The 21854-nt window shown below is 40.9% G+C and overlaps 1 long non-coding RNA gene across 1 annotated transcript; it reads left to right on the forward strand.

The window, feature by feature from the left end:
* The first annotated feature begins 286 nt into the window (after nt 1–286).
* LOC311040807 lies at nt 287–3496 on the forward strand. Its single transcript, XR_014600323.1, has 4 exons — nt 287–1737; nt 2035–2094; nt 2291–2382; nt 2593–3496. It is a non-coding gene; the product is annotated as an uncharacterized lncRNA (long non-coding RNA).
* The last annotated feature ends 18358 nt before the right edge of the window (nt 3497–21854 follow it).

The raw sequence follows: 21854 nt of genomic DNA on the forward strand, positions 1-21854 counted from the left end.
GAGAGAGAGAGAGAGAGAGAGAGAGAGAGAGAGAGAGAGAGAGAGAGAGAGAGAAACACAGACTATTGCACAATTACTGATTAAAAAACAATGAGTGAGATGTCTGTCTGTCTGTCTGTCTGTCTGTGAGAGAGAGATATATACACACACACACACACACACACACACACACACACACACACACACACACACACACACACACACACACACACACACACACACACACACACACACACACACACACACAGATCAGGTCTTGGGTCTAAATATCAACTACTGTGCACAGTGGTTTAACTACTGATACTTTCTCTTTGATCTGGCTTAACTGTACAGTTGTGGCACTGTAAACACATCTGTATGCTATTCTTTCAATCGGTAGGAATGATGGCGCACAATCCGTCCGTGTACCTTGCAAATTCCAAATCTCGACAGGCCTCCCAAAGAAATGCCGGTCTGGGTGAGGATGCAACTCGGCAGTTGGGTCCAAACGGGGTACCTCAAAGCTTGAGTTGCTAGAACACCACTTATTGATACTTTTACTTAAGCAAAACAGTTGAGTACTTGTTCCACCAATGTCCCTGTTTAAAAATGATTGAATAAACACTAATAACCAAGGTTACTGTAGTAACAGAGGTCCTCTCTGTTACACAAGGTGCTGTACAACAAACAGTGGTGTGAAGTAACTAAGTACATTTACTCAAGTACTGTACTTAAGTACAATTTTGAGGTAATTTTACATTACTGAAGTATTTCCAATTGTCTATACTTTTACTTACTATTTTATTTACTATTATTTGAAAACTTTAGTTACTAGTTACTTTGCAGATATAAATGATTACATTATAAAACATACATTAACCACTTTAGCCTTATTTTATACATCAACAAGCTCACACGCTATTTTCAAACGTATTAGCACTTTTACTTTTGGTACTTTAAGCACATTTTGATACCAAAATGTGTTGTACTTTTTACCCATATCACAAACAAGGCTACTTTATGTGTGTTTTCGTTTGTATTTTGGGGGATAGAGATTAGATTACATGCAGACACAACATTTGCATGATAGGTGTCGATGGTTTCAATGTTCCTATTGTTTCATGTTTCACTCCTGAGCACCGCCTCTTCACACCGTGTCTGTGAGATGTCTTTGAGCCAGTGTTGCCAGGTTTTTTTTATAATAAATTTGCACCAAGAATTTTATTTGAAAATAGCAGTCTACAAGCTCACAACGAGTTGCATCACGAGTATATCTTGTATAGCTTGTATATCTGCCATCTTCAAATAGCCGATGTATACAGTAGGTAGGTTTAAAGTGCTCATGTGAGTCATGTGACCCATAATCGCTTCTATTGGGCTTGTTTTTCTAGACCTGCTTGCTTGTTTCTCTCACAGAATCTGGCAACCCTAGCCACAGCACGGGGGCGTGTATTAGCCAAGGCACCAAGTTGGCTTTACAGGATAGCAGTTTGTTGTTAGAGAACTCTGCTTGGAAACTATTAACTGCATGATGAATTTGTTTAATTTGTGAGTAAAATGGCAACAAACACGAGTAGAGATTTATTTTATGCATCGGGTGCTGCTTCGAGTCCTCGCAGACGCCAGCCTTCGACTCCGAGAAGAACAGAATTATTAGGTGGTCCTCTTAGCTGGTCGAGAGCAACGCTGCTCGGGATGATGCTTTGTCTACGTTGCTGCCTCTGCCTGCACCAAAGAGCAAATAACATCAACCTTGCGGTAAGTGAAATTATGTCTGACTATATAGGCCCTGTGTCTACTATCTAGAAAATTATTTGTATGAGTTGCTTGTAGAAAAATAAGTGTAACTAATGTTCTGGTGGGCAACCGGAAGGCTCACCCCAAAACACGATCGCCACCATTTTAGGGGGAATACCAGGTAGAGATTTTATCGGATATGTGCTGGATTTGTGCCCGGGTGACTGTGTTTGGGGCGAGTGTTTTGGTATTCCTTTGGTGGTTTGCCAAAAGCATTGATTTCCTCAAATTGACCTTTTATAATCATGCTGTTTACAGGAGGCTGTGAGGCGTCTACACAACTCGGAGAAGAATAACCACATTCAATCCAAAAGAAGTGTAAGTAACCAAATTCAACTATATCACAATCATGCTTTAGTAAGAGGGGAGACCAAGCCCCACCAATTTGATTTGTGGTGGGGGATAGTGGGGGGAGGTAGGCCTGTGGATTGAGTTCCTGTCCTGGTGAAATGTTTTAACTGATAAAAAAAATTGCACATGACTAAAAACTAACACGGTTCTTCTCTTCCAACAGGGTAAATTCTCCACATAGTATTGATGTTGCAGCTCATCTTTTAGGAGAACTAAGCATTAGTTTCTGTAATGTTGATCCTGTTTTTATAAAAGGTAAGCGCACATGCATAATACACTCACAGTATTCACATAAGCTATTTGCATCTTAATAGAGTGGGCTAGACCTGCAGAAAACAGCAAACCTGTATTTCTTATTGTAGCCTACTTACAGGGCATTGTTTTGTCTTTTTGTATTCAAAGACCCCTGTGTTATAATTGAAAATAAATAATTGTAATTCTTTTTTTCTTCTGTTTTTCTTCAAGGCTTCAAGGACTGCCATTTTGGATCTTCAGCCCTCCAGCAGTCCAAAGTTCAGGAGATCATCTCCAAAACCTCATACCAAACGCTGCATTCTCCAGGACCCAATGCTTGAGGACACAGAGCAACTCCAAAGATGGACTTCCATTTTGGATCTTCAGCCCTCCAGCAGGAAGAAGTTCACAAGATCATCTCCAGGACCTTGTACCAAACGCTGTGTTCTCCAGGACCCAATGCTTGACGACAAAGAGCTTGAGGACTATGTTTTTAGTGCAAACTTGTTAACTCAAATCTTTGCTTCTGGGTCCCTGGAACAAAATATATTTCTTCCTGTGGATTATACCAGGGACACATGACTTGGATTTAGCTCTTCCTTGGACCCACCCGTGGATTACATGAGTAGCCTACAAGTGACTTTGTTTTCCTTTTCCCGCTATTTTTCTTTGCTCCTCCTCATGGCACTACTTGCTGACTATATGTCAGTCTATGTGGATTATGCGGTCGACACACACTGACATTTTGCACCGTAATCCTGTGTATAACGCACTGACTTTTGACTTTTTTTTCCCAAGCACCTTAACTAACGTCCATAAGTATATCATGCACAGTATACATTGCTGCTATGTTCATGCACATATCTTATCTCAGGTAGCCTACTAGTGTGAGTATATAGACACACATTTCACCCACTTTTTTTAATTAAACCTGTGATGTGACAATAAACCTGATTCTGATTCAGAATATTTGAATATATATATTTTTAGAGTGAACATTTTTAACTCAAATCTTTGCTTCTGGGGTCCCTGGAACAAAATACTTTTCTTTGAAACAGTTTACCTTATCTGTGTGCTCCTGTTCCATTGTTTTGTATAAATGTATTTTTCTTGATCAATAAACATAATTACATGAGTTGAGTTCTGCCTATGTGTTTTTCTATATTGTTTGTGTGTGTGGATATATATATATATATATATATATATATATATATAAATAAATAAATAAATAAATAAATTAGTGCAGGTAGTGGGGGGGGACTATAAACCATCCCTCCCGGTGGGGGGGGGGACAAGCCACAGCCCCTGGGAGGGGGGGGGGGGGGCGCTATAAACCACCCTTCCCACTGAGGGGGGGGGGGGGGGGGGTATAAACTAGGGGGTTTATACAAGAATTAGCATGCAGAATGTGGGGTGGGTGGGTGGGGTTATAAGCCACAGCTTCCAATCAAATGTAGTTTTCTGCACATGCTCAGAAGTGGTTGGGGTGGAAGGGTGAGAGGGGTGGGAGTGTGAGGTCCTTGCTGGCCAGACACCACAGGGGGTAAATGCAAATGAAGGTCTCAGAAATGGTACATACACCTGAATATGTGGGAGGTATGTGGGAGGTGGTACATTAATGAATGAGGGCAGCATACACACACATACTCCCTTAAGTATCAGGGGTATGCCTGAGGGATACCCTCCCAAAATCATTGCTTTTCACCCAGTGGGTGTTTTGTCCCTATTTGGCACAGACAAATATAGAATACATTCAATTATTACAGGTCGTCAGCTTTTAGCTTGAAGAGCCCAAACCAGCCCATTAGGTGCAACTGCAAATTACCATGACCTGAAACACTAAAATAAATAATTATACACTATTTAACTGACTGCACATCAAGAGAGGAACAAAGTACAACCCTTTGTAGACTTTAAGAAGTACTGCTCAGTTTTAGATAATGTTTATCACAACCTAATGTTAGGGGGTGGTACTAACCCTGGGAGCCCAGAACAGAGAACACTTATACTTTCAAAACGTTTCTAAAATAGTGAAATAGCACATCTACAAGCTTTGCAATGATTTGCGTCGTGAGCTTGAAGATCTGCTATTTGTTTTGCTATGATTATTTATGCACCTCCAGGCTCTGGGTTATACCCTTCATAGTCGAAAGGAGCCGCGCGTGATAAAGTGATCAAATCCCCTCCACCCTCCACGCTGTCACCCTCCACAGATCCGTCATTCTTCATGTGGAAGACATTTCCATCTGCTGGGGAGCATGCTCCAGGTGTGAACGCGACATCTTCGGAGATCTCTGTGCCCTTCACCAGTGGCCTTCACTCACACAGCAATCCCGAGCACAGTCAGAGGTCTGCGCCGTAGGAGAAATGCTATGTCACCGGTTCAACTTAACCCAGTAAGACCGGGAACGCATCTGTGTGTCATTGTAAGCTTTCTTTGGCTATTCAAAAATAGCAGACAGAAATCGTGAACATTTGTGCAAATTATTGAATAATATTTTTTTTACAGTGAACATTTTTAACTCAAATCTTTGCTACCGGGGGGTCCCTGGAACATTTTCTTTTAGATGGGGGTCCGCGGCCAAATACATATAATTTTGGGGGTCCTTGACATTAAAGAAGTTTGAGAACTTCTCAAAAAAACGTTAGGATTTAGAAGACATTTGTAGAATCCCCCAGACGCAAAGATATGAGTTACAAATGTTCGCTTTAAAAAAGATTTGCACACATTTTCAGGTTTTTTCAAAGAAATAGCAGATCTACAAGCTCATAGCGCGGCAAGCGTGCATATCTGCTATTTTTGAATAGCCAAAGAAATCTAAAAATGACACAGATGCGTTCCCGGTTTTAAGGGATTAAAATCCAACCTACGTTGGGCCAGCTGCTCCGGGGCACCGAAGGAGACAAGTCGATTTGCCCGGCTCCACTGCAACTTTGTTCATAGACTCGGCCTGAGTTTATCCTTCAAAGAAACACAAAGAACTCCTCTCATTGACACCGACTGCATACTGCTTGGGGGGAAAGGGTAAGGACAATTGGATGTGCTACTTGTTTTTGGCATGGTCCTGGGTGATATACTTTTGGTGGGTATTTTTCAGCCAAAGTTTAGGGGGAAGTGGATTTGCATGTTTAGTTCAAAACAACATTGACATAATGTAGATCTACACTGGCTGCGACAAAAGACACAAAACTGCACGGCAACACAGCGTTGCTGAGTCACTGTTTAAGTGTTGCGCGACACGTTTGTTAACATTGTTAACATGTATTATTACTACTTATTTAAATACTAGTGGCGTACCTATTCTGCATCCTCCACTGTGTAAAATAATACACTTACTAAAGTAAGAATAGTAAGTACAATGCTTAAAACTAAAACAAGACATGACTCAGTCATGTGTACCAGCTTGCTTTCTGTTTTCTCTGATTTGTCTGGCAGAATCTGGCAACACTGCTAGTGGTCTCCCCATTGGCTTAGACCTGTTGCTTATTTCTCTCGCAAAATCTGGCAACACTGCCATAGAGGCGAGAGGCGTGTCTAGTGCCATGGCTTGGGAGGACGAGACCTCCCGCTCAGAGTATGGGAAAGTATCCCCAATGGCTTACAGGACAGCCAATGATGAAAAAGTGTCGAGAAAGTGTTGACTAGACTCAGTCTCTTCTTAGACCAGCGTGCTTTGTAATAACTACATTCTCAAGTTCAAGTAAATCCACAGACTTGTTGATATTCTACCAAATGCATTTTTTTTAACCTACTTAGACACAAAAAAAAGATGATATTACAATAACAGCCAAATCTCGAAATTGTGGCGCTCGGGTGGCGCAGTGGTAAAGTCCCTGCCCACCACCACGGAGGTTGTGGGTTCGAATCCACTGTGGTACGTCCGTCTTTGAGCGAACGTCTATGCGAAAACAATTGGCCCGTGTTCGGGGGGAGAGAAGCCGGGCGGGAGGATGATATTCGGTCATTGCATGTACTCCTACGGGCTGGGGGCGGCACCTGTCAGCAGGGAGTGTTGGGCGGGAGGAGTAGGACGAAGGCTCTACGTCCTCCCGGTGGGGGCTCCTCACTGGCAGGTGAGTCAGTAGGACGCGACGGCAGTGACAACACAGACATGTGTGTGTGTGCGGAGGAATTAACCCATTGAGGCCTGAGGTTCCGATTCTGCAAAATGTCTTCTAAATCCTAAACGGTTTTCTGAAAAACGCATGTTTCTATATCAGTGGTTTTCAAACTTCTTCATGTCAAGGACCCCGAAAGTGATATGAATTTGGCCGCGGACCCCCACCCCCAGAAGCAAATATTTGAGTTAATGTTTGCTCACATTTTCACGATTTTTCAAAAATAGCAGATATACAAGCTCGTAGCGCGGCACCGTGCCGCGCTACGAGCTTGTAGATCTGCTATTTTTGAATAGCCAAAAGTGTAAAATAATGCTTTTTTAGCTCAAATCAAAAAAATGACACAGATGCGTTCTATGTCTCAATGGGTTAATTCGAATAACGACTACATTCGGGAGAGAAAGCGGGCAAAAAACATAATTGGCTACTCAAAATAAAAAAATACAATAAAAAAACTCAAAATTAATCCACATTTATTTTCATTTTCACTGATGCTGCAACAGAGCGTGAAATGAGGGACAGGCAACTGGCCGTTTTCATTACCCGCGTTTTCTGGTTGGCTTCCTAATGTAGAAAATGAATGCAGCACAACTACTATTGAAAGAACACTTATTTTTTGATGACATATAGGAAATCATTTATTTAGGATCAATAAATGTTAAATACTATACAATAGATGAGGGATTCTAAATAGAGGCCTTATAAAGATGGTATTATAAAGTTTATATGGCAAGCCTTTGGGCCAGGGTTGTTAATATGGACAGCTCAGCAATAGCCGTGTGGTTCAGTTCGGCCCTAAAGACTGCAGAGGCTTCCAGTGGTGGATAGTAACTATACGCATTTATTCGAGAGGCAAAATATTGCACTTTTTACTGCACTGCAATTATTTGAATATACTTTAGCTATACGAGCAACTTTGTAGATTTAGATTATTATTATTATTACAAACACACATGCAGTACCAAATAAGCCCTATTTTATACTCCATCTATTCAAACATAGCCGATCTACAAGCTCACACCGCACAACATTGCGACGCATTGTGAGCATGTAGATTGGCTATTTTCACACACAATTTGACTTTAATAAAGAATGAGACATTCTGCATAATGAGCGCTTTTACGTTTACTACTTATATATTTTGATGGCAATACTTTCGCACTTTTACCACATTTTCAATACAGGCCGTTGTCAGTGTTGCCAGATTGTGTGAGAGAAACAAGCAACCAGATCTAGGAAAACCAGCCCAAAAGAAGCGACTATGGGCCACACGAGCACTTTAACATGTACATCAGCTATTTGAAAATACCAGATCTACAAGCTCACAACGCGTCGCGATGCGAGCTTGTAGATCGGCTATTTTCAAATAAAATCTTGCGGGGAAATCATAATAAGCAGATCTGGCAACCCCTGGCCGTGGTAGTTTTAACCCTTTGAGCATGTCTACACTGTGGTATTGCTACGTTTACTAAAGTAAAAAAAACTAAACTCCGAGTACTGCGCGTTCTTCCCACCACTGCAGGGTGGTTCGGTCAGGGCCCTAAAGACTGCAGGGGCTCCCAGTTGTGGGCCGGTCCAGAGAACAGCGCGCTAGATGTGAATCCCAAAGTCATGCTCACCCACTTTAAAAATCGCCGTCATAATCCCCTCCAATTGATATGGGCCACAGAGGAGTCCTTGGTTTGCAACCTGACCTTCCCCAATTGTGCCTCCATGGTACTTAGTTTCCTGGGGGTTTTGGATTTCAGCCACGGCAAAGAGAGAGTGTCTCTTACCAACTAACTTTAAACAAACAACTTGCAAAAAGCACTTAACCCATTAAGACCGGGAACGCATCTGTGTCATTTTAAGATTTATTTGGCTATATGAAAATAGCGGATATACCAGCTCATAGCGCGGCACCGAGTGCCGCGCTATGAGCTTGAATATCTGCTATTTTTTTGAAAAATCGTGAAAATGTGTGCTAATATTTAGTTTGAATATATATATACTTTTTTAAAGCGAACGTTTTTAACTCTAATCTTTGCTTCTGGGGATTTTACAGTTTTTTTTTCCCTAAAGTTGTTTTAATTATTTTGTTTTACTTATGTTGCTATATTATCAATGGTTTTCAAACTTTTTTCATGTCAAGGACCCCCAAAATAATATGTATTTGTCCACGGACCCAATCCCATCTAAAAATAAATATTGTTAAAGGGACCCCCAGAAGCAAAGCTTTGAGTTAAAAATACAAGATTTGTACACATTTTCACGATTTTTCTAAAAATAGCCAAAGAAATCTTAAAATGACACACAATGCGTTCCCTTCCCTGCCTTAAAGGGTTAAAAAAGTGAGTTTAATAATAACACAACACTGAGCAGAGGGGCATCTGTGGGACAACCGACATGAACTTTATGATTGGTGCATTTGGATGGGGTAGTTTTTGCTGATGTCGGCGGTCTTCGCTGCTGACATCTCATTTGGCTGGGGACCCCCTGCCACCCCCTAAAGGACCCCTGGGGGGTCCTCGGACGGCACTTTGAAAACCATCGTTTTTTTGTTGGGGCACAGTAGTGGCCAGGCATCATCTCATTGCTATGTGCGAGAGCTGACTCAGTCATTGGAATGACTTTGGCGACTCCGGCAAGGCCTAACCCCACTAAACATTACTGATAAGTGATTTTCACTTTGCCCTTTGCCGAGGATAAACAACAGCTCATCCTGCAATCTCTGCAGTAGTCCAAGCACTGTGTGTGTGTGTGTGTGTGTGTGTGTGTGTGTGTGTGTGTGTGTGTGTGTGTGTGTGTGTGTGTGTGTGTGTGTGTGTGTGTGTGTGTGTGTGTGTGTCTCTTTACTGATTTATACAGTAGTTGCACTGGGCATCGCAAATGGATAATAGCCGATCTACAAGCCCAGTCCGCGTCACAGCGTGATGCATTGTGAGCTTGTAGATCTGCTATTTCTATTCAATATGTAAAAAAAAAAAATACAAAATAAATCAATGGCATTCATAACATTGCCGTCCCTAAAAGATTGATGTCCTCAGGTATAGCGATAAAAACGTGCGTGTGCCCGTACTTGCGTGTGTGTGCGTGTGCGTGTGTATGTGTGTGTGTGTGTGTGTGTGTGCGTGCGTGCGTGCGTGCGTGCGTGCGTGCGTGCGTGCGTGTGTGTGCGTGTGTGTGCGTGTGTACGTGCGTGGACTATGTGTGTGAGAGAGAAAGAGAATAGTTGGAAAGTGAATGTTAAATTCACCCCAATTAAAAAAATGTATCTTGCAAGATAGCAGAGCGGAGGAGAACAACACAGCAAATGGGCTCCCCCACTGTTTTCAACCAGCACGCCCCAGCCACCCTCTGAGTTTAATCAAATTCATGAAATGTCTGATTTGCATTTCATTAAAGATTTGGGCTAAAAATTAATAGGAGGGCACTTTGGCTAAATTTCAAACGCAAACTCTTTTGTGTCTTGTCTTGTCTATTCACTATGGCATTTTCTTTAATCATTCGTGGCATGGACTTTTCATGACGCAGGCGGGGGCATGCAAAGCTATTGACACATGCTGTGTGTGTGTGTGTGTGTGTGTGTGTGTGTGTGTGTGTGTGTGTGTGTGTGTGTGTGTGTGTGTGTGTGTGTGTGTGTGTGATGTGTTGTACTTGTTTTAACTACTTAGTTCATAGAAACGTGTCCATAGGCTACATCTAGATTGATGATATGGAAGTCACCAACCATGTTTCAGTTGACGTGTTTCAACGATACTGCATAGACAAGTGATTTAATACAGACTTAACCCCTTAAGACCTGAGGCGATTCTTAAAAAAAAACTTTTTGGAAAAAAATCTAAACATTTTTTTTCCAAGATTTTTCAAACATAGCAGATCTACAAGCTCATAGCGCGGCACTCGGTGCCGCGCTATGAGCTTGTAGATCTGCTATTTTTTAATAGCCAAAGAAATAGCCAAGTGATACAGATGCGTTCCAGGTCTTAAAGGGTTAAAAAAAGAAGTAATATCTGATGTTCATAACAAGTATTGACTTTTATTTTTTTAACCTTTTTTGGTTTTTCATTTCATACTAAAGTCGAGAACCACAGCTCCAAAATGAGATATTTGACGGCTTACTTTGACCCACCAATTTTGAAAGAAAAAAAAACAGCGTATAGAATAAATGAAAAATCACACACTGAGAAAAACGCCTCTCAATGTTACAATACAGTGATTCACACTTCCAATTCACAGAGTGCAATTCTATCCCAAGGTAGCTACGTTGCATTAATGAAGGTGTGAAATTCCTTTATTTTGTCTCCACTCAGCCTCTCTCCTCTCTCTATTATCTCTGAGGAGTGCTCCCAACCATAGAGTTATGCATTATCTGGAGGGCGGATTTCTCCTCCGCCCACTCATTTCAATGAAAGTTGCTCGCCCATGCGCCTACTCCCCCGGAAGTGTGTCTCTGTGGGCCCACTCTCTTACCAGAAGAGGGTCCATATCATGCACATCAGTGTGCTTTATGCATCCCATATCATGAACCACCCACCTATGAGTCAAGCCTATATAGGTCGAGCCATCTGGATGTGAGCCCAAACATGCAGTACCAGAGTTGGCCACATGTCAACTTTTGCTTCAAAAATCCCCTCCTAGTCCTGGCCTGGGGGGCTTGCTTCGAACCCCCCGCCCCTCTACTAGCTTACAATATTCCTGGCCATTAAGAGTAATATGTTGTAATATTGTATATTCCAGTTTAATTTGTTGTATTGTACTGTAATTCATTACTGTCTGAATGTTGTGTTTTTGTTATGTTTTATGTTGGCATGTATTTTTGGGGAATTAGAGTATTTGTTATGGGGATGTTGGAGAGGGGGTGAGGGAGAGGTATGTTGGAGTGTATATGTGTGTGTGTGAGAGCGTTTTTGCTGTTGTCACTGTAAGTACAAAAAAAAATCAATAAACTCTATACAGTAACTGGCCACATTAGCCACTTAAACGCTCTATATAGTTAACGAATACCTTACTAAATAAAATAAAATAACCAATCTACAAGCTCACAACGCGCCGTGAAGCGCTGTGAGGTGTTACATGTACAGTAGATGTAGATGGATATTTTTTTGGGAATGTCCCCCCCAGCATAGAGATGTTAGGTTCTCATATTCCAGTGCCTTTACAAACTCTGTACCTTCTGGGTGATGTAGAGCAGTGGTTCCCAGCTCAAGGCCCAAAAAATAAATTAGACGTTTGCACGGGACCCAAACTAGTGAAAATAGCAGATCTACAAGCTCACAACGCGGCGCGAAGCGACGCGTTGTTAGCTTGTAGATCTGCTATTTTCACTAGTGCTTACACTTAAAAAATATTAGATTTTTTCATTTTATTTATCAAAAACTTTTGAAAAAAAATTGTTAAAACTTTTTTAAATCTTTAAACGTTTAAATGTAGGAAATGGGGGGAAAAAGAGATGTTTACTCGCGACCCATACACATTGGTCCGTGACGCCAAAGATGGGTCCCGACCCACTGTTTGGGAAACGGCGACAAACAGCACAGTGCGTGACATCTGTGTTCCTTTGGACCCATGCCCCCGATATGTAAAGCAGACAATTACAGGGATAAAAACATAACAGAACCTGACAAGGCGGCCCTACTAACACGGCTCTGTTCGCACGAGCACAACCACAACCACAAGTCTCCATGAGACTGGATGCAGAATTTATAACCTGACTCAGCGCCAATTAAAATACAAATCACATGCCTTTGGCATGAACGCATCAATACTGTGTGCTGTGTTTGTTTGTTTTTGTCCCCCTCTGTGAGGCTTTTGAAGAGTTTACAAAAAGGAAGCCTTTACACACACAAAAAATAAAAAATAAAAATCTTGTCCTTCCCTGGAGCAAATTACAGAAAATAACGAGCAATTTCAATGAAGCACAATGGTACAAAACAAAAAAATAAAAGCAATAGATGTTGGTGAACTGAGTGACCTGTGTAGTTTGAAGATTGCCTTTACTGTACAGTCGTCATCCCCTTATGGTTTGCACCAGGGTTTGAATTGCTGGGGCGGATGGAGAGAGGGTTTGCCCCTTCTTTTGATACTCCCCCTCTAGTCATTAATTTGTCCTAACATTTTCCTTCCCAATTTAGTTGTTATACCAGTTGATGTCTCCCTTCACACATATCTATCTGTGTGTTTGTTGTCACTGCTGTTGTATCGGTTGTATCCTCTCTCTCTCTATCTGACCGTGATACTGACCATGATACTGACATGATACTGACATGATACTGACCATGATACTGACCACGATACTGACCACGATACTGACATGATACTGACCATGATACTGACCATGATACTGACCATGATACTGACCATGATACTGACATGATACTGACCATGATACTGACATGATACTGACCATGATACTGACCATGATACTGACATGATACTGACCATGATACTGACCATGATACTGACATGATACTGACATGATACTGACCATGATACTGACCATGATACTGACATGATACTGACATGATACTGACCATGATACTGACATGATACTGACATGATACTGACATGATACTGACATGATACTGACATGATACTGACATGATACTGACCATGATACTGACCATGATACTGACATGATACTGACATGATACTGACCATGATACTGACCACGATACTGACATGATACTGACATGATACTGACCATGATACTGACCATGATACTGACCATGATACTGACATGATACTGACATGATACTGACATGATACTGACATGATACTGACATGATACTGACATGATACTGACATGATACTGACCATGATACTGACCATGATACTGACATGATGATACTGACATGATACTGACCATGATACTGACCATGATACTGACATGATACTGACATGATACTGACATGATACTGACCATGATACTGACCATGATACTGACATGATACTGACCATGATACTGACCATGATACTGACTATGATACTGACTATGATACTGACATGATACTGACCATGATACTGACATGATACTGACCATGATACTGACATGATACTGACATGATACTGACCATGATACTGACCATGATACTGACATGATACTGACATGATACTGACCATGATACTGACCATGATACTGACCATGATACTGACCATGATACTGACATGATACTGACCATGATACTGACCATGATACTGACCATGATACTGACCATGATACTGACCATGATACTGACCATGATACTGACATGATACTGACCATGATACTGACCATGATACTGACCATGATACTGACCATGATACTGACCACGATACTGACATGATACTGACATGATACTGACCATGATACTGACATGATACTGACCATGATACTGACATGATACTGACCATGATACTGACATGATACTGACCATGATACTGACCATGATACTGACATGATACTGACCATGATACTGACCATGATACTGACATGATACTGACCATGATACTGACCATGATACTGACATGATACTGACCATGATACTGACATGATACTGACATGATACTGACCATGATACTGACCACGATACTGACATGATACTGACCATGATACTGACCATGATACTGACCATGATACTGACCATGATACTGACCATGATACTGACATGATACTGACATGATACTGACATGATACTGACCATGATACTGACCATGATACTGACATGATACTGACATGATACTGACATGATACTGACCATGATACTGACCATGATACTGACATGATACTGACATGATACTGACATGATACTGACCATGATACTGACCATGATACTGACATGATACTGACCATGATACTGACCATGATACTGACATGATACTGACTATGATACTGACATGATACTGACCATGATACTGACATGATACTGACCATGATACTGACATGATACTGACATGATACTGACATGATACTGACCATGATACTGACATGATGATACTGACATGATACTGACCATGATACTGACATGATACTGACCATGATACTGACCATGATACTGACCATGATACTGACCATGATACTGACATGATACTGACCATGATACTGACCATGATACTGACATGATACTGACCATGATACTGACCATGATACTGACATGATACTGACCATGATACTGACCATGATACTGACCATGATACTGACCATGATACTGACATGATACTGACCATGATACTGACCATGATACTGACATGATACTGACCATGATACTGACCATGATACTGACCATGATACTGACCATGATACTGACCATGATACTGACCATGATACTGACATGATACTGACATGATACTGACATGATACTGACCATGACACTGACCATGTCCTCTCTCTTTCTTTTTAACAAATCCAACCCTGGTTTGTACCTTTTCTAGTGTGCCAACCTGGTCAGTTCATCAGCAACTCGCAAATCAAGGTATGGGAACTCAAACGGTTCATTCAGCATTGCACTTGCCATGTCCATCCATCTGGACAATCAATGTTGAGCAAAGATTTAAAACAGTCATTCAGAATATATCAAAGGCCTCGCGTATGGATTTTCAATTTCAATGAACCTGCACAGGCCCTGTAAACCTATTCACATTTACACACACAGCGATCAATATTATGGAGCCGATCACTGTGCAGCCTGCAGCAGTGACATGCAACCATTTCGGCTCTTATGGAGACATTTTTCCAGTATTTAAGCACCAATTCCCTTTCACGGCATTTAAAATGCCACTTAGCGAGTTAAAGGTCGCAATGTCGTGGATGTAACTGTGGAATGCAGAATTTGAGGGTATACACAGTACGGTACCGAATTTCTATTAAAACAAAGTCATGTTCGGTGCCGATTAAGCGCGACCATTCCCTAATACCTCCGTATATAATGTATTAACCCTTTAAGACCGGGAACGCATCTCTGTGTCATTCTTGAGATTTCTTTGGCTATTCAAAAATAGCAGATCTACAAGCTCATAGCGCGGCACCGAGTGCCGCGCTATGAGCTTGTAGGTCTGCTATTTTTGAAAATTCAAGAAAATTTGTGCAAATGTTCGAATATATATGTTTTTAAAGCGAACATTTTAACTCAAAGTGTTGCTTCTGGGATTCTACTAATGTCTTCTAAATCCTAACCGTTTTTTTTTTTTAAACTTATGTTATATATCAGTGGTTCTCAAACTTGTTTCATGTCAAGGACCCCCAAAATGATATGTATTTGGCCGCGGACCCCCATCTCAAAATATTTTGTTCCAGGGACCCCCAGAAGCAAAGATTTTAGTTTAAAATGTATATATACAGATATTAAAAGATTTACACACATTTTCACGATTTTTTTCCAAAAATAGCAGATCTACAAGCTTGTATATCTGCTATTTTTGAATAGCCCAAAGAAATCTAAAAATGACACGCAGATGCATTCAAGGTCTTAATAGGTTAATAGGCATACAGTGTATTACTACTACTACTCTTGCTACTGAAACTACTACTTAGGCCTACTAAGAAAATGAAAAAATGAGCACATAAAATGTTACATTTTAAGGGTGATCCGGTAGTGATAACAGGACACCATTCTTCATCACATGGGCATTTAGACTCAGCATTATGTATTTCAAGCGGACATCAGCTGTGGCTGAGAACGGAGTCACACAAACACAATCAGTGCCAGCATTGATAGCTTGGCATCGCATTGGAACCCGTTTCTGAATGCAAATCTGCCGCGATAAGCTTCAAGATTATTATTCATTTTTGCAAATTATTGGATGAACAACACCCCCAAATAAGCCTCATCTAAATGTAATGATGCAGGAACAGATGAGGAAACGCTGGCCTGTTATGTGTGCAGATAGAAAAGCATCAAAAAATAACACTAACAACACACTCCCAACCAAATTATCACTTTAGAGCAAGGGGGTCTTCAACAGGGGGTCCGGGACCCCTAGGGGGTCCTCAGAGTTAGTACAGGGGGTCCGCCAAATCTTTGTGTCGAGGCGAACATTAGCCGAAAATAGCAGATCTACAAGCTCACAACGCCTCGCACTGCGAGGCGTTGTGAGCTTGTAGATCGGCCATTTTCTGAGATTTGGTGTAGAGGGGAAAAAGAGCAGACCAAGCACAGAGCCAGTTCACAACAGATTAAGTTCACTAAATATTGAGGGTTCAACTATCTGAAAATACACATTAGCATAATAGCATGGATCCAACTCTGATGAAATCTATGAAAACGTTTCTACAACACAATTTTATACGATATGTAGTGGGGGACCCTACTTCACCTGCCTCTCAGCTAGGGGGTCCTTGGACTGAAAAACGTGGCGGACCCCTGCTTTAGAGACTAACCAATGTTGCGCATAACCAAAGATATATGCATAGTGTTGCCGTGTATCTTTATTGATCTAAGACAGAAGTTAGATCATAGATGTCATGGCATTCTGGGAGCTACTTTTTCCAGAGACTCTTGATTGTTCAAGGAAATTAAACCATGCTGTAATGACACAGTACATATTAACCTGGGATGATAACACAATCATGCATCAACACATTGCTCCGTCTCTGCAGTCTGTTATAATTAGTCTGGCTTAGGCAGCACAGGTGGAGAATGTTTTTTTTGTCTTGCAGAGGAATGTTAATTTCACAATAACACTTCTTGTATTGATCCATTGCAGGCTATTGTGTAGACTTATACCACCATAGGTCATGTATCGTATACAATTAACCTACAGGTTGAATATATTTCATTTTGCCTATAATATTAGAGGTTAATGCAATTATTAACTTTTTGTTTTGTAATTGTTGGATTCTGAAGTAGAAAAAAAAGCGACTTTAAAGGAGTAGTTCACCCAAAACATGACTTATTTTCTATGAATTGCACACCCCATGAAGCCTTGAATTCATGGGTGTTTTTTAGTTTTTGTCTCATTCCTAAGCCAATAATGTCATTACCGGCGGAAAGATGCTAATGTATCCGGTAGGAGACACAAAGTAGTCTCTTTGTGTCTCCTACTGGAAATACACCCGATCATCAAATTATTGGCTTAGGAATGCGACAAAAAAACAAAACCAATCCATGAATTCAAGGCTTCATGGGGTGTGCGATTGATAGAAAATAAGCCATGTTTTGGGTGAACTACTCCTTTAATTTGTAATCCAACTTAACAGAGACTTCGCAAAACACAGGCAGAAATAATGCAAATAATATTTATGAAAACATGAATGCGATGGTTAATGACACTACTAATCAGTGTAAAGTGCAATGTGAAAGGCTGGGATATGCGCAGATATTTAATAAAGAATTTCCTTGACGAATGGCGCGCATCAAAAAAGCGGATCGCTCACCGCAAAGCACTTTGACTGTAACAGCCTTGCCAATAATTAATGCACAGCCGTGGGGGGGGGGCACATCTCGCCCTTCTTTAAGAGGCTGCTGTAAACCTGTGAACACTCCAGAAGGCTCGCTATATACATGACCCCGCCACTTAACCACATGGGCCCTAGCGTCCCTATCCTGTGGCGAACACTATGGGCATGATCCGGAAATTGCTGCGTTTCGCAGAGTTATTGCCCCTCTCTGTTTAACCCATTAAGACCGGGAACGCATCTGTGTCATATTTAGATTATCTTTGGCTATGCAAAAATAGCAGATCTACAAGCTCATAGCGCGGCACCGAGTGCCGCGCTATGAGCTTGTAGATCTGCTATTTTTGAAAAATCGTGATTTCTTTTTTTAATATATATATATATATTCTCAAAGCATTTTTTTTTACTCAAATCTTGCTTCTGGGGATTCTACAAAATGTCTTCTAAATCCTAACAGTTTTTTTCTTTTGAATGCTTTAATATCAGTGGTTCTCAAACATTTTCATGTCAAGGACGCCCAAAATTATACAGTATGTAGGCTATTTGGCCGCGGACCCCCATCTCAAAATATGTTGTTCCAGGGACCCCCCAGAGGCAAAGATTTTAGTTACAAATGTTTGCTTTAAAAATATATATATTCAACGTATATCGTCTATTTTTTAATAGCGTAAGAAATCTAAAAATGACACAGATGTGTTCCGGGTCTTAATGGGTTAAAGCACGTTGGCCAATGCTTGCACGTTGGCATACCGGCACCCACGGCTCTGAGCACACCAAAATCAATCACACCTATTATTAATTTTATGAGCTGCAGCTGTGTTGCTCACTAGCCTGCCATGTTTTTAATCTGTTGTCGTTTTTTAACCTCAATTGGAAAACAAAGTGCAAAATCACCTGAGGGTTACATTATGCCCCTTTCACCAGCAAGTCCCTTCACTGTGCTATGATGCAACACTGGGGGTGAGAAGTTCACAAAGTCATTAAATGCTTTTCTAATTATTATTGATCGGGAGGCCCAAGGATCAATGCAAATCCGGAGTGGCGAAGCGGCCAAGACGGGAGGTGAGGTATGGCGCTTTCAAAGCTGCCAAGATAGAAAACTGACACAAACTGACAAACACATTGTGGCTACTGCCATAACTTTAGAAATGAAAGGAGAACGATATATCTTAACAACTTTCAACCTGGTCAGTATTTTCTCTTAAATGTTCGAAGAAAAGGGAAAATATCCAATCTGCGCGATCTGATGCGACACGTTGCGAGCTTGTTGATAGGCTATTTTCAATATAATATATGTCCATATGGAGCATAGGAGGTTAACCTCATGAGTGACAGAGCTAAGGCATTGATCCAAAACAAGATATCTAAAAAACTACTGGCTGAATTGCCATGAAATTTGCTGTGCACTTTCATGGTCCGCGGAGGATGAACCCTAATCATTTGAGTGACTCCATCGCCCTTCCTCTAGCACCTCCCCCAGGCCAAAAAAAAGTAAAATATCTTTGCACACAAGATAATCTTTTTTCTAGGTACAGATGTGCCACTTCAAAACTTCACATGTCCTGCCATCGCCAAGACAGTACATTTTCAGGGGATTCCCAGGGCAATAAGAGGGACAAAGAAGGGCATTTAAAATGCTGAATTATTTTGATGATCACTGCTTTTATGATGCTAATTAATTTGAGCAACTGGTCAAATCACCTTTCGCCTCATAATGAGTCTGACACCTTGTTCAACACACATTCTTTTGTTCTCATGTATATGGAGTCTGTTGAAGGGAAAAACGGGGGTGTGTAGTGACAACTTCTTTTCAGGGGCAAAACAGTGCATTTTAAGGGCAGAAAAGGGAGGAAAAAATGCATTTTCAGGGCACTATCAGGGAAAGAACAGTAACGTGTGAAGTTTTGAAGTGGCACATCTGTACATTGCAGGATGAACCCCCACTGATCAGAATCCATCACAGAATTACAATTGCTGGTAAAAATGCCATTCTACCAGCAGGTGCCAGTTATAGGCTACTTCATAATGGAATCTATAACCTACTGTAGCAGTAGTAGACTACAATAAGAGACAATTAAATAGCACGCTTTCACCTCAATGAAGACATAATCTATTATTGTGCATGCCCAGTGGTGGAAAGTAACTAAGTACATTTACTCAAGTACTCTACTTAAGTACAATTTTGAGGTATTTGTACTTTACTTGAGTATTTCCAATTTCCAATACTTTTACTTCTACTCCACTACATCTCAGAGGCAAATTTTGTACTTTTACTCCACTACAATTATTTGAAAACTTTAGTTACTAGTTACTTTGTAGATATAAATGATGATATAATGAAACATACATTAACCACTTTAAACCTATTTTATACACAGGCTATTTGAAAATAGCAGATCTACAAGCTCACAACGCGTCGCGATGCGACGCGTTGTGAGCTTGTAGATCGGCTATTTTCAAATATTTAGTACTTTTACTTTTGGTACTTTAAGTACATTTTGATACCAATACTTTTGTACATTTACTCAAGTCAATTTTGAATTACGGACTTTTACTTGTAACGGAGTACTTATACATTGCAGTATTGATACTTTTACTTAAGTAAGCACTTGAGTACTTTTTCCACCACTGTGCATGCCATGGTGTGCACAACTTTTGATTCCATGATGTATCTAGTTTGTTGCACTCTCTGCTCTCCCAAATCACTGACTGAACTCACAGCTGGCAGCATGCGCAGCTCAACGTTCCCCCCGTCTCATTTTGCACTGCAGTAATCAGATACTAGGTCAGCCTAATCATCACAGCAATCCGTGCGTTTCTCTCCCTGATTAGTGCTGATAACAGGTCTTATCCCGGATCCACTCGGGTGTAGTATTACACCATAAACAGACCCGGGATTCAAGGTAAATCAGAACCTACCCGGACCCGAGTGACTATACGATAAAACGCGTCCCCGAACCAATACGGGTCCCATTATATTACATTACATTACATTACATTACGGTCATTTAGCAGACACTTTTATCCAAAGCGACTTACAATAAGTGCATTCAACATAGGTAGGCAAGAAAACTACTAATCACCGGAAGTCTTAAAGGCGTTGTAGGGAACATTAAGCCTAAATTTAAAAAATATATATATATTTTTTTTTTGCATTTTTTCCCCTCTATCAGCCACTATATAATGATGCTGGGGTGTTTTCCTGCATTGAAACACAGGCCTCTTTCTGAAAACCCTATTTTCCCTATTGTTGTTGTTGTTGTTATGTTTGTCCGGGACGTAAGGAAGTCTATGGAAGTCTATGGAGGCATCACCCCCTGGTGGCCGGGAAACGAACTGCACAAACAAAAACAATGCAGGGAAAATACGGTTTTCAGAAAGAGTACTGTGTTTCAATGCAAAACACCCCAGCATCATTATATAGTGGCTGAGAGAGGGGGAAAAATATATATAAATATTTTTTTTAAATTTAGGCTTAATGTTCCCTACAATGCCTTCAAGTGCATTCTCTTCTAAAACAAGCAACTAAGAGTATACCTAGTGCTAAGGTAAAAGTGCACCAGGCACGTGCACAGACTCTAGGTGGTGCTAGAGCACCTGCCCTTTGCCCTCTGGACCAGAAGTGCCCTTTTGGAAAAATAAAAGTTTTTTTTTATTTATTTTTTTACACATCTGCACCAAACAGCATATGGCTATCGAAACAAATACATATGCAATTACGACGTACAAGATGGGCCTGTAATAAATATCACACTACTAGGGCAGCCGGCGGTTCCGCGCGCAGCACAAGGTGCCTTTTTTTTTCACATGAGCACCTGACTCTCAAAATGTCTGTGCACGCCACTGAAGTGCACTATATCAGCTACCTACTTTCTTAAACAGATGAGACACATAGGCAAATCAAATGAGCAAGAGCTACAACCACCAGTAAGTGTATCAAAAATAAACAAGATCCAATAAAACAAGAGCTCGTACAAATAATTGACAACACGTAGGCAAGGCTAAGTGGAAGGGGTCAGGGTAG

Source organism: Gymnoscopelus microlampas (genome assembly GCF_963454915.1).
Source record: "Gymnoscopelus microlampas genome assembly, chromosome: 24".
NCBI classification, from domain to species: Eukaryota; Metazoa; Chordata; class Actinopteri; order Myctophiformes; family Myctophidae; genus Gymnoscopelus; species Gymnoscopelus microlampas.